The following is a 12919-nucleotide window of genomic DNA, read 5'->3' on the forward strand; positions in this document are numbered from 1 at the left end:
CGGTGGGGCGATGGGCGCGAGTTCCTGTCCGCCCTGTCCCTCCGGGTCCCTCCGAGCGCTGCGAACACACGAGAGACCCGAGGACCTCGGGCGGCCCGCGGACCACCGCGTTGGGCGCTTCTCGGCGGTCCGGGACCCGGTGAGGTGAGCTCGGAGCCCTTGAGGATCCCATATTCGGGATTTTGTAGCACCTCTCTGTGGACACTATATTTCCACAAAACGTCGTATAGTTACAAAATAAAAAGTGGGAAGTGGGGCGGGGTTTTGTCTCCTCTCTAGAATCAGGGCGATTTCTTTGGAAACAGTTAAGAAACTTTCTTAGAAATTTGATGAAAGAGCGGGGTCCCTCCTCCGGGATGCGAGCGGACATCGGAAGGAGAGGGGAAGAGCGCTGGAATTTGGTGTGAAGAGGGTTTGGGCTGGTCTGATGTGTTGAATGGACGTCAGGCTGTTGAAAACCAGAGGTCCAAAAACACTTTCCCACCGCCCCAAGATTTCCCAGCGCCTCCTCGCAGAACGTATCCCCAAATCTATCTCGTAGAGGTGTGTTCACTCCCAGGGGACAGGACGGGACGCTTTTGAGTTCCCCCACGTAGACTGTGAAGTCTGAAAAGAGAAAATTTTATTGCGCTATGGGCAGTCATACTGCCTTGCTTCTGGGCACAGAGGAGACGTCTGGACACAGTAGCATCCTTGTACTCGGATAAGCAGCCTTTCCAAGTGAGCTCAATCATAAACCGCAGGTTTCTTGTTAGAAATCTCTCGGTATATAGGTGCTGCTGCAGAACAGGATCCTTAAGGTTGTCTTTAAAATCGAGTTATGTTCGTAATATTTCAAAATAGAAATCTGGGGAGGGAAGTCATGGCGTGGCTACTCTTACCCTTTTGTTGGTTTTCTAGGTACAAGCATGCATGAGTAATAGGCAAATTATGTTCTACCCTATAATAAAATGTCTTTCTTAATGTAGACTTTAAACAAGGATATAGTGGATAACAATACATTTTTGCATCCCTAGGTGAAAGGGAAAGATTTTCAAATAGGGGTTAAAAACTGGAAGAAAAAAAAAAACAAACTGATGTAGTAGGCAGCAAGGCCTGCAAAGAAAAATTCATTTTTCTCTACCAGTGGCTAACTTCTGTACAGGGAGTCTCCCAGCAGTCTGGACAGCAGTTGCTAGTAAAAACACTAGATTCTTTCATTGTAGGTAGAGCAAATGGGTGTGCAGATAAATGACTAAGAAAGCTCTTGTCTACGGTTTAGGCAATTTGCTTCTGGAGAATAAAGTACTTGGATAAACTTTGCTTGAGTTAGGGATCTCTCAGGAGAGAGTGGAGGTGGCTCCCTGGTCCCCATATTTTGCCAGCTTAATTGCACTTCAGGGCGGCCACAGTCTCTGGGGTCTGCCCTTTGTTTCCCCTCTTCTCTTATCTCCAGCTTTTAGCTCCTCTCTGTTTCCCAAGTCTAGAGTTGGCCCCATCAGAGGCAGAATAATGGCAGGCTGGAGATAGAGGACCTTAAAGCTAGAGAAGGCAAAAAGGAGACCCCTGGAGAGGGTGGGATTAAGCAACTTCTAGCCTAGAAGGTTCTCCAGAGAGGGAGAGAATAACGATTGAAGGAAAGAGCATCTCAAAAAGAAAAGAGGCACTTAACAGTTTGTTTCCTGTTGAGGATTCCAATATTTACTTTTTTTAAATTTAATTTTATTTTTTTCCTGTTTGGCCATAAGAGCATTTCAGATGGGGTTGGAAGAAGATGAAGTCTTCTCTGAGAACAACCTCCTCTATCCACAAATTTTATCCCATCCCTTCTAGGTTTTTTAGTTGTTTAGGGCCCTGGAGAGGGAAAGAGGGTCCAGACTCTGTTATGCCATAAAAATGATGAAGCATGGACTTATTTAGGCAGAAAAGTTTGATTTGAGAGTTCAAATTGATGTCCTACATTCAGTAAAAATTCAGAACCTGTATTTTACAGAAAGGGTTGAGAACCAAAATATTCATGTTTTAGTTGCTGATGGATTTGCTTGATAAAGGATGCAAAGCCCTAAGTCTCCTTTTTCCTCCAATGTTTTGTAATGAAAATTTTTAGTTATACAGAAAAGTTACCTGGCTCTCTTTTTATAAATTTATAATTATCTTAAAACATAAACTTGTTAATAAAACTCAGAGTTAAGACTCCAAAAATAGGTGATATGGCCTTGGACAGAGTTTGAATCAGAAGGTAATTAAGAAATAGATGTATGAAGGATGTTAGATTTTGAGAAAAAAAAAAGGATCTTATTCTTCTGACTTTTCCACAAAAAATTCTGGGCAAATCTCTTAAGTGCTTTTTTTTTTTCCTCCTTAAAATATCAGTTGAAGCCAGACACTGTGGCTTCAACTGATATTTTATATTACACCTGTAATTTCAGCTAATCGGGAGGCTGAGGCAGGAGGATGAATGAAGCAGGAGAATGGTGTGTTCAAGGACAGCCTGGGTAATTTAGTGAGACCATGTCTCAAAATAAGAAGGGCAGGGGCTGAAGAGGTAGCTCATTGGTAGACCACTCAGGGTTCAATCCCCAGCACTGGGAAAACAAAAAACAAAAAACAAAAAACACCCAAAATCTGTTGGATTATATCACTTTGCTTTGTAACAGTCTCCAAGGGCCTCCTCTCACACTTCAAATAAATTCCAGCTCTCCTGGCTAAGGCCCTATGTGATCTGGCCCGTGTGGCCTCATTGTATCATGTCCTCTTACTCACTGTCCTCCTTTCTGTTCCCAGTGTCTGAACACTCTTCCCTCAGATACTTCACTAATTCAATTTCTCAGCTCTTTCAGGTCTTTTCAAAATGTGGCCTCCTCAGTGAGACTTCCTAGGCTACCTGATCTAAAACAGTCTTTTGTCACTATCATCTGACCCTGCTTTTACTTTCTACACAGCACTTATTACTACCTGATATTATATATTTGTTTCATTGTTAATTGAGCAGATCCCCACTCAAATGTGAACTCCATAAGGACAAAAGAGTTTTTAATTTTGTTTATGGTTGTGCCCCTATTTAGCATATTATAAACAATAAATATTATTGAATAAGTTAAATAATTAAATGACACAGACACGGCATTATGTCCCATAAGGACTGTGAAACCCTTGATAAAATACTAGAAGTTCTTTTAGATGACTCAGTTAATCAATATTTTATAGGTAAATGATCTTGGAGATCAGTGGCCTCTTTTATCCTCACAAAGCTTCTAAGCTGAATCCTGTGTTGGAGGTTGGGCCAGTTTGAACAACTCATTCCAAACAAGATATAACAAATTTCAATCCCAGAAATTTCCCTCATGCCTCTTTCCAGCCCCTGCACCATCTAGAAGTCGGAATGAAATCTTTGTTCTGATTTCTTTAAATAGAATTTTGTGGCTTCCTAAACTTGGTACATGTGCAATTACACGCATGCACTCTTGTGCCTGGCTTCTTTTGGCTCTGCATAATATTTGTAAGATCCATCTATGTTGTTGAGTATTTTAGTAGTTTTATCTTTTCTTTTTATACCAAGGTACTACTCATTGTCTGAATATCTACCGTGTGGTTCTTTGTGCTCTTACTGATGGACACTTGGATTGTTTACTGTTTGGGCCTATTTTGAATAAAACTACCATGAACATCCTTCAATTTGAATGCTAAATACTTTATTTGAAAATCTTCCTTGTGCCACCAGTGCTGATAGAAGTATGGCAAGTTGATGGGGTCTGTGACTGATGTGGCAGCCTGCTGGCAGCCCCACCAGTAACCTCCCTATTCAGCCCCACTGGGAGCTGCCTGACCTCTATTCCAGGGAATAGCAATTGGAAAATGAGAGCCTATGCAAATTGCAGGAGCTTTCAGGTGCACATGAAATGTTCCTAGGTCCTTAGGAGAGACACGATGCCTCCTGCCACTGCTGTAGCATTCCCCTCCTCTCTCAGCTTCCCCATCCCACTACAAGTTGGCTCTAATCAGCCTCTGAGCATTATGCTACCCAGTGTTTAAACATTTATAAGCAAGAATCTTATTCAGAGCCTGATAAAATATTTATGTGTTTCCATGGGGCATTGGTTTACATGTAGATTTCTGGAACGCTTATCATAAACGTGAGGTTCTCAGAGACAGATGATACAGCCTGAGAACATACATGTTACTGAAAACCCCACATTGCAAAGCACCCTGCTTTCTGTGGATAGGGGAGAATGAGCACCCGGAAAAAAAATGAGCATTAATTGTGTCTAGATCAAGCAATGTAGTATTAAAAATGGCTTGACAAAAGAAGGATCTGTTAATGTAGTACCCTCAAAGGTGCACATCCAGAGGGGATAGTGAAAAGAACTTGTTCAAATAAGGAAGAATTAATTATGGTGGAATGCCTTCATCCAAAGGAAAGAATGGAGGAGTCAGCCTTGTAAAAGGCACCGTTCCTTTGACATTGACGTGGAAAAGCTTATACAAAACAACTATGCAAAGTGCTATAATTAAGTTATTACATCCTGCCACGAGAGACTGGGGCTGGGTGGAGGCTGGCCAGGGTTTCCAGGTGGAGAACGGCTCCAGGAGTAGACATTTTCCTCCCTGGAAGAAGCTGAATTTGAGCTGGGTTCTGAAGGAAGTGTGCCTCTTTGGTAGTTGTGGTGTGGAAGAACATTTCCAAAGGAACAGCATAATTTCAGCAGATATTTGAATTAGGGCCAAAGTACCATTGTGGTTTGAATATGGTGGGAAGGGGGTGAGGGGAAGGAGAAAGCAGGGTTACAGTAAGAGAGAAAGCCAGAGAGCCAAAGGCCACCTTATGGATGGCTCAGAAGTACAGATCTGCTTGTCCTAGGGAGTCATATAAATTTTGACCAGAGATTGTGTCAGATCTTGAGCCCTTCTTAGGAAGTACATCCAGCCTAGGCAAGGCCTTGAGGTATGTTTGTGTCCAAGGCACTTCCAGAATATTTTACTATGTGCAGTCCAGTCTAGAGACTCTGTGCAGTCTAGTCTATGTGAGGTAAGCAAGACAAGTTTATATTCATTCAGTATAGCTCCAGGACTGACCAGACTGACCAGGTTGGTGATCTCATTAACCACCTTCCTGCCCTGCAACAAACATACTCAGAATGCTGAGTCACACAGAATCCATTAGCTGCATGTTGCACTCTCCAGTGTCCATCACGACCTCTTTGCCTCAGTGAGGAAAGTTGAAGTCTGAGTACACCATTATCAATTGAACCCAAACCTGTGTCAGTATACTTCAGATGTGAGTTGCCAGGCAGCAGAAGATTTTAACAAGGAGGTTGGCAGAGAGTACCTACAAAACCCAGACCTGCTTTGCCTAGCCACTGGGCTGGGATTAGAGAGGCAACTGGCAGTAGAGGGTTGAGGTCATGCTCTTTGATAGACAGTCACCTTCCATGTGTGTTCTCCCTTGAGGCTGCCAGTTCCTATTCAAAAGGACTCACATTTTTTCATAAACCAGGGTGTTTATTTTATTTATTTATTTATTTATTTATTTATTTATTTATTTATTTATGTATCAGGGATTTAACCCAGAGGTGCTCAACCACTGGGCCACATCTTTTTTTATTTTTTATTTTGAGACAGAATCTTGCTAATTTGCTTAGGGTCTTGCTAAATTGCTGAGGTTGGCCTTGAACTTGCAATCCTCCTGCCCCAGCCTCCTGAGCAGCTGGGATTACAGGCATATTCCACCACATCTGGCCAGGATGTTTATTTTTAACCCCAGAAAATAAGTAGAAGGGTGTTAAATCTATCATTCATCTATACCTGATGCCTATGACCAGGAAGAGATAATTTCACAAGTAATGGTCTTGGGGAAGTCAGTCTTAAGTGCTACAGTGAGGAGCTTTGCCTATAAGTCTGTCATTCAGTATCCCTGGGGGATTGATCCCAGCAACCCCTACAGGTCCCTGAATCTGCAGATGCTTAAATCCCTCACATAAAATTGTGTAGTATTTGCTTATAACCTACACATATCCTCTCATATACTTTGAATCATCTCTAGATTACTTATAATATCTAATACAATGTAAACATTATATAAATGCTTGTTATACTGTGTTGTTTCAGGAAGCATGACAAGAAAACTCATCTATTCAGCACAGCTTTTCTTTCTTCTGTATTTTCAATCTGTAGTTGGTTGAATCCACAGATGCAGAACCTGCAGATATGACTGGATACAGATTAGCTAGAAAGCTCTGGGGTTCTGATGGGGAGAAGGGATTTCTGGTGGCCAGGAGAGAAAATGGCATGGGAAAGCCTCAAAGAGAAGCTTCACAACTCCCCCAGAGTCTTGCTGGTTGGAATTGCTCTCTTGCTACCGTGGGCAGTATGGATTCCAGAGTTCCTTTGGGAACACCCAGGTAAGTAGGCTCTGGGCCTTCCCACTGCCATCTGCCCCTGCTGGAATATCAGACCATCAGTGGGCACTGCCAGCACTAATCTTGATTTTGCAAGAGTCATTGGGAAGATCTTGAGAGAGAAGGCAGAGAATCTTAGCTAGGGAAATGCAAAGGCCCTGACAGTGTGGTCTGGGCTGAAGGTGTGCTAAGGAACTGGAAGTGCTAGTCTGGCAAAACCCCAGGTCAACAAAAGTTTTCTTGGCTCTGATCTTGACTATGCCTTATTCTCTTCGTGAGATGGCATCTCTCATTGTTAGGACCACTTTAACTGTGGTATTTCCTCTGAGCTGATGAACAAAGGTGCATGCCTTTTCTGAACAGACATTTTGATGGTCCTGTAATTGTGCCTGAGTCTGTGATGGCTGCCAGATGCTTTTAGATGCAGTAGGATAAACCCAGAAGATCACAATAAAGAGAGAGAGGAAAAGCTAATAGCAGGAGACAGGAAAAGGAAGAGAAGAGTGGGGTTGTAGATACTCAATTATCTGCCAGTGAGAAACTGGAATGAAAGAAGATCAAATAACCACGCATGGGACTCTTCACATGCAAATATTGCTGACTTCCAAAGCAGCTGTGAGGAGAAAGGAGGGGAGGAGACACAAAGGCTGCTGTCACAGTCATTCTGAGGAATATTAATACAGGCTCCATGCACAAAAGCACATGACCATATCACAGCAGTTCAGGTCCCAGCAGCAGTGCTCCATCCAGACCCCTCTTTCACTCTTCCATTCTCTTATATTTCTTCATAATATTAGTTACATATGTGAAACATTCATCTGTACTTGCAAACACACACACACACACACACACACACACACACACTCACACACACATGCAGGCTACTTAAAAGGGTAAATTATTCCAAAATATTAGTAGTGAGATTACACATGATCATTTTTCTTCTTTTCATCTTATCTGTATTTTCCATATTTGCTATAATAAGCATGGATTTTTTAATGATGACTAAGGAAAACTTATTAAGAGGTTAAGTAGAGAAATAGAATAAGAGGTATGGGTGAGGGAGAGTAGCATCATAGGAAAAAAAAAAGATATAGGAAGGTGAGTGAATAATTTAAAAGTTAAGTTTTCACAGACTGCTAACTTTTGAATATTTTTCTTTATTTTTTAATGTTCCATGTCTGTGGTCCCCCCAGAAGATTTGAAAGTATCTCTTAGTATGAAACCAAATTGTTAAAACTAAACAAAGTATCACACCCCCATGGCCATTGCCTTGGCCAATGCCGTTCTGTGGGTGACAGTTGGAAAGCCCACAGGTGGCTTCCAGTGGTGCTCAAAGTATCTTCTGCCAAAGTGCTAACACAGACCACTTCAAACCTGGCCAGCAGCAGCTCTCCCACAGTTTTATATTTATTCCTGGGGAGGCCAGGCCAGCTTTGTGCTCCTTGCCTCTGAAGTATGGAATAGGAGCCAACAAAGGCTGTCAATAGTTGGGAGTAGTGGGATTTTTCTCAAACAAAAGCCTGTGCTATTCTCGTCCACGCCTTTGCTGGCTGCTCTCCAGCTCAGTCAGCCCTCTGGGAAGCTCTGTGGCTGAGGCTTTGGAGAAGTAGATGTGGTTTTCATTTCATAACCACTGGCTTTTTCCAAGGGCACTGTCGATTTTGTGCTTTAATTGGCTTCTGTTGAGTGACACAGGTGAGCCCTCTCTCCAGGACCAGAAGTTGTTGTCTTTGTCCACCAGGATCAATTAAAACCAAATGCCAGAGAACCACACACTGCACTGAACTCTAGGGCTGGCATTACTTGCAATTATAAAGTCTCAAAAAGTCCTTTTAAACTTTTAACTGCATTTTTAAATCATTTATGTAATGCCCACCCATTTAAGTCTTAAGAAAGCAGTATATAAGAAAAATTTTCTAAATCTTTACTTTCTTTCCCCACCCCTATGTTTCTGAGAAAACCACTGTCAGAAGTTCACTGTCAGTTCCTTTCTATATTCAAACAAGCAAATGTAGAACTATTTTCTGTTTTTTGTGTGACTGGGATTATATACTACTAGTTAGTCTGTTGTTTTATTGTGCTAGGAAGATAAAAATTGGAGTGTGGGACCTACCAGGATGGAGGGGCCTGAAAAATATCCTGAAGGATTATACCTAAGTAGTTAGGGGAAAACAAAAATAGACCTAGTTTTATACAGTACTGAAATCCAATTCCCAATCAGTGCAGTCATAATTTATTATATTATGTATTATTTATTAGATTATGTACATTATTCTAGATCAAACATAATGGATCCAATTTATTGTTTTTAACAGCTACCTAGTATTTCATTGTAGAAAGTTTCATGGTTTTTCCCATTATTTCCCCATTGATAAATATTCATGTTTTCCCCTTGCTTTGTTTTTTTTTTTTAAAGAGAGAGAGAGAGAACTTTTTTAATATTTATTTTTTTTTTTTAGTTTTCGGTGGACACAACATCTGTATTTTATTTTTATGTGGTGCTGAGGATCAAACCCAGTGCCCCGTGCATGCCAGGTGAGCACGCTACCGCTTGAGCCACATCCCCAGCCCTTGCTTTGTTTTTTAGCACAGCAAATTATTCCACAATAAACATTCTCTATTTATTCATACACTTTGGGGTTTTGTTGTTGTTTTGAAGTGCTAAGGATTGAACCCAGGGCTTTGCACATGCTAGGCAAGCACTCTACCTTTGAGCAACATCTCTACCCACTGTACGCTTTGGTTTTTATTTCCATGGGAGAGATTCCCAAACTGGCATTTCTGGGCCAAAGGGAATACACACAATTTTAATCTTCACCATGGGTCTCCTCTACAGCCGTTGTTTCCCTCCCTCATTTGGTCTTTCTCCCCTTCTCCTGCCACCTTCCTGTGGGAGAGCCTGTGAGCATAGGCAGGAGAGCCTGCAGAGAGAGCTCCTCTGTGCCAAGTGTGGATTATATCAGCCCAGTGGGACGGGGCCTGCAGTATCTTGCTTGCATTGTGTCTCCCTTGCTTTTGGTTGGCCAGACTGTTTACAATTCCCCTTGCTCATTTATTCCATGCTGTGGAATTATACATGGTCTTCATCTGTGGCAACCGCATCTGAGGGGTAGCGTGTTGGGGAGGGATGTGCTTTCAGAGAGAACGGGCTCAGTTACAGAATTTTCTCATAGAGCTGTGTCTGGTATGTGGTTTTTGCCATGCCCTTTTTTTTTTTTTTAACAGTTGGATTGAGGAAGGTCATTTGATTCCCGTCTCGGTGTACTCCCTCCATTTTGAGGATCTGGGATTTGTGAAGTTTTATAAGCATATAGTTAATCAGCTGTAACTGATTATTTGACATGAGGATAATTAGTTAAGATGGTAGGGGTCTTGGAGCTTCAGGATCAGTGCCAAGCAACAGATGTGAAGCTTTTAAACAAATGATTTTAAACAACTTGGTAGTAGGAATGAGTGTCCCAGGAGTCCTTGGCTTTCATTTTTAGTTTTGCTCTTGTTGGGCTGTAAAACTTTAGTCCCCTAGACTAATGAGGAATGGGACTCCCCCACCACACCAGAGCTGGAGGAAATATCAGAGAAGCATTAAGGGAAACTGGTGAGTACCAACAAGTGAGGTACAATTAATGGACAAATAGCCACAAGTATATGATTTTAAAATCCTCAGTGAAGACTGTGGTGTGATGAGTGGGTCTCTGAGCTAGTAGATACTTTATGGAAATCTGTGGTCTCTAATCCATATCCAAAACACCAGGGTGAGTCTTGTTTAAAATGCAAATATTAGCTAAGCAGGGGAAAGAAATTTTCAAGTTCTGTTAGCAAATAGTTTGTTATTGACTTCTGCATGCTGCAGCTTTTGCTTAGTAGCTTTCAAAAGTAAGAGAATGTAAGAGAAACACAGAATAGAAGTTATTGCAATTGAATTCTAAGCATAAGAGTTTAATTTGCACACGTTGCAGAGTAAGCATCACCCTTTGTTAATATATACTTTGTTATGAACTTTCAATTTTCATGTATATACTAATAAAGACAATAAAACTAGTTCCTATAATAGATTTGTCTTTCATAAGTTAGGGATTCTATAATGTATCTTAATTGATCTTGTAGTTAAAAGTAAGGATAGTTGCATCTTGTACTGTTTGCACTGCCATTTGTATTTGTAGATTAAGTATATTTTTAAAAAATTGAACTTGTCAATGAAAAAAATAAGATTAAAGATACTTCAGGACATTGGACATCTGCTTCTAGCAGTAATGGACTAGTTGGTAGTGGACTTGCTTCCATAGAGAACATGTAGAAAAGCTGGATTTAAAGCATTTATTTTAAGGTATGGAAGACATACTAAGGCAACTAGGATTTGAGTGCTCAGAACTCAGAAAGAAGAGAAACACATTGAGTGCACCGCATTCTAGACTGCTTTTCCCCTTGAGATATTTATGATTTATTAAGTAGCATGTGAGGAGAATCTAAGAATCCAAACAATAAGCAGCTGCTAAGAGTTGGAGAAACTGAGCAGAATATTCTCCAGTTTGGTAGGGCTTGGGAGAAAATAAATAATTGGAATTCAAGGATACCAAATGAGCTATGACACAAGAGATCATGATCATGGGAAGAACAGAGGCATAGTAGTCAGAGCAATTTTTCTTTTAAGTTATTCACTAATTTATAAGTAGCACAGACAAAGAGATAAAAATCTAAACAGGTGCTAAAAAGGTGAAAGCTAATCAGAGCTACTTGAAGTCTTATTGTGCTGGGAAGATAAAAATTGGAGTGTAGAACCTTCCAGAATGGAGGGGCCTGAAAAATATCCTGAAGGATTATGCCTAAGTAGTTAGGGGAAAACAAAAATAGACCTAGTTTTATACAACACTGAAATCCAATTCCCAATCAGCTCAGTCACTGCTTAGATAAAGGTAATCGGTTTTTATTTTGATACTCTAGCAGAAGCGTTCTCCATATTCTTGGAGAAGAGAAAATGGTCTGGACCCTCTATATTTTTCATACACGGTTTATGATTTTCAGTGAAACAAAACAAAACAAAAATAGGCATACAAAAATACAATTTCCAGAAGATGATACAAGAGGGAGAACTCAGATTCTCTGAGCTGAGAAAACAGAGCTTCAAGTCTAGAGAGACCAGGGCCACTAGAATTCACAGGACAGAGTAATGGAGAAGAGAAAACAACAGAGAAAATTCCAGAGATTTTCACAGGACACAACTCAAGTTTAAAACTAGCTACTGATCGGCATATGCTTGTGAGAAAAATCACCTCGGGATGGAGAAAGGACCACGCAGAAGGATTAAAAGGAGCAATACTCTTGCTCACACAGTACTAGGAATAACACCTGTTTCCACCAGCTAGAAAAGGCCCTTCCTTAGAAGTGGGAAATACTGAACCCTGATTAAGCAGTGCTCTGATCCTGTCTAATGAATCAAAAAAGAAAAATAATTTGAGAGGACCAAGTTGTTCCCAATGCAGATTCTTAGGACAAAGCTCAAGAATATTTCGAGTTATTTGAGGTAGCAGTATTAGCACCAGATAAAGTATATTGCAGAGCAAAGAATATTACCAGGGAAAATCACTTTAAAAAATAAAAAAGTTATTTCATCAAGAAGATATAACAATACTAAACATTTATGCTTCTAATAATAAAACCTCAAAATATGCAAAGTAGACATTGATAGAATTTCAAGAATAGAAAAATCTGTAAGCATAGCCCAGAATTTTATTAGTTTCCTCTCAGTAATTGATAAAAAGAAGACAGAAATAATTAAGGATATATAAGATAACAATACCAACTTAATTAAGGATATATAAGATAACAATGAATCAACCTGACTTTGTTGATCTTTATAGGACACTACGCACAACAACAGGAAAACACACATTCCTTTCAAGAACACATGGAACATTTATTAAGGTAGACCATATTCTGGACCATCAAACAAGAATTGATAAATTTAAAAAGATTCAAGTCATGCAAAATATGTTCTTAACCACAATGGAATTGAATCAATAACAGAATTCCTCAAATATTTGGTAATGACATCCTTCACAATAACTCATGCATCAAAGAAGAAATCAAAAGGGAAATGAGAAATCAGTTTGGACTGAGTGAAAGTGAAAAATTGTATATTAAAAGCAGTACTTGGGTGGAAATTTACAACATTACAGAAAAGTCTTTAATATGTTCAGTTTTCATTTTAAGTAATTAAATGCAGTGAGATTCAAAGTAAGAAGAAGAAAGATAATAATAAATGTCAGAGCAAAAATAAATAAAATAGATTTATGAAATAGAGAAAATCAAGGAGGGCAAATTCTGGCTCATTGGAACAAATCAATAAAATTGATAAACCTATAGAAAGACTGATCAGGAAAAAAGAGAGCATATATAATTTGCCAATATCAGGAATGAGAGAAATGACATTACTACAAATTCTATAGATATTTAAGGATAAGAGAACATCATAAATGCTTTATTCCAATAATTATTTATTGGAATTATTTATTTATAAATAAATAATTATTATTTATTCCAATAAT

The 12919-nt window shown here is 39.9% G+C and overlaps 1 protein-coding gene across 2 annotated transcripts in view; it reads left to right on the forward strand.

The window, feature by feature from the left end:
• Nucleotides 1-6: 6 nt before the first annotated feature.
• The window catches only part of Gpr156 (G protein-coupled receptor 156), a 92495-nt gene continuing 79582 nt past the window's right edge, over nt 7-12919 (forward strand). For both annotated transcript variants that reach the window (XM_048803255.1, XM_015478458.2), the window contains exon 1: nt 7-144. The gene's annotated coding sequence lies outside the window, so the exon portion shown is untranslated. The remainder of the gene's footprint in view (nt 145-12919) is intronic.

The sequence above is a fragment of the Marmota marmota genome, unplaced genomic scaffold, assembly GCF_001458135.2.
Source record: "Marmota marmota marmota unplaced genomic scaffold, marMar, whole genome shotgun sequence".
Classification (NCBI taxonomy): domain Eukaryota; kingdom Metazoa; phylum Chordata; class Mammalia; order Rodentia; family Sciuridae; genus Marmota; species Marmota marmota.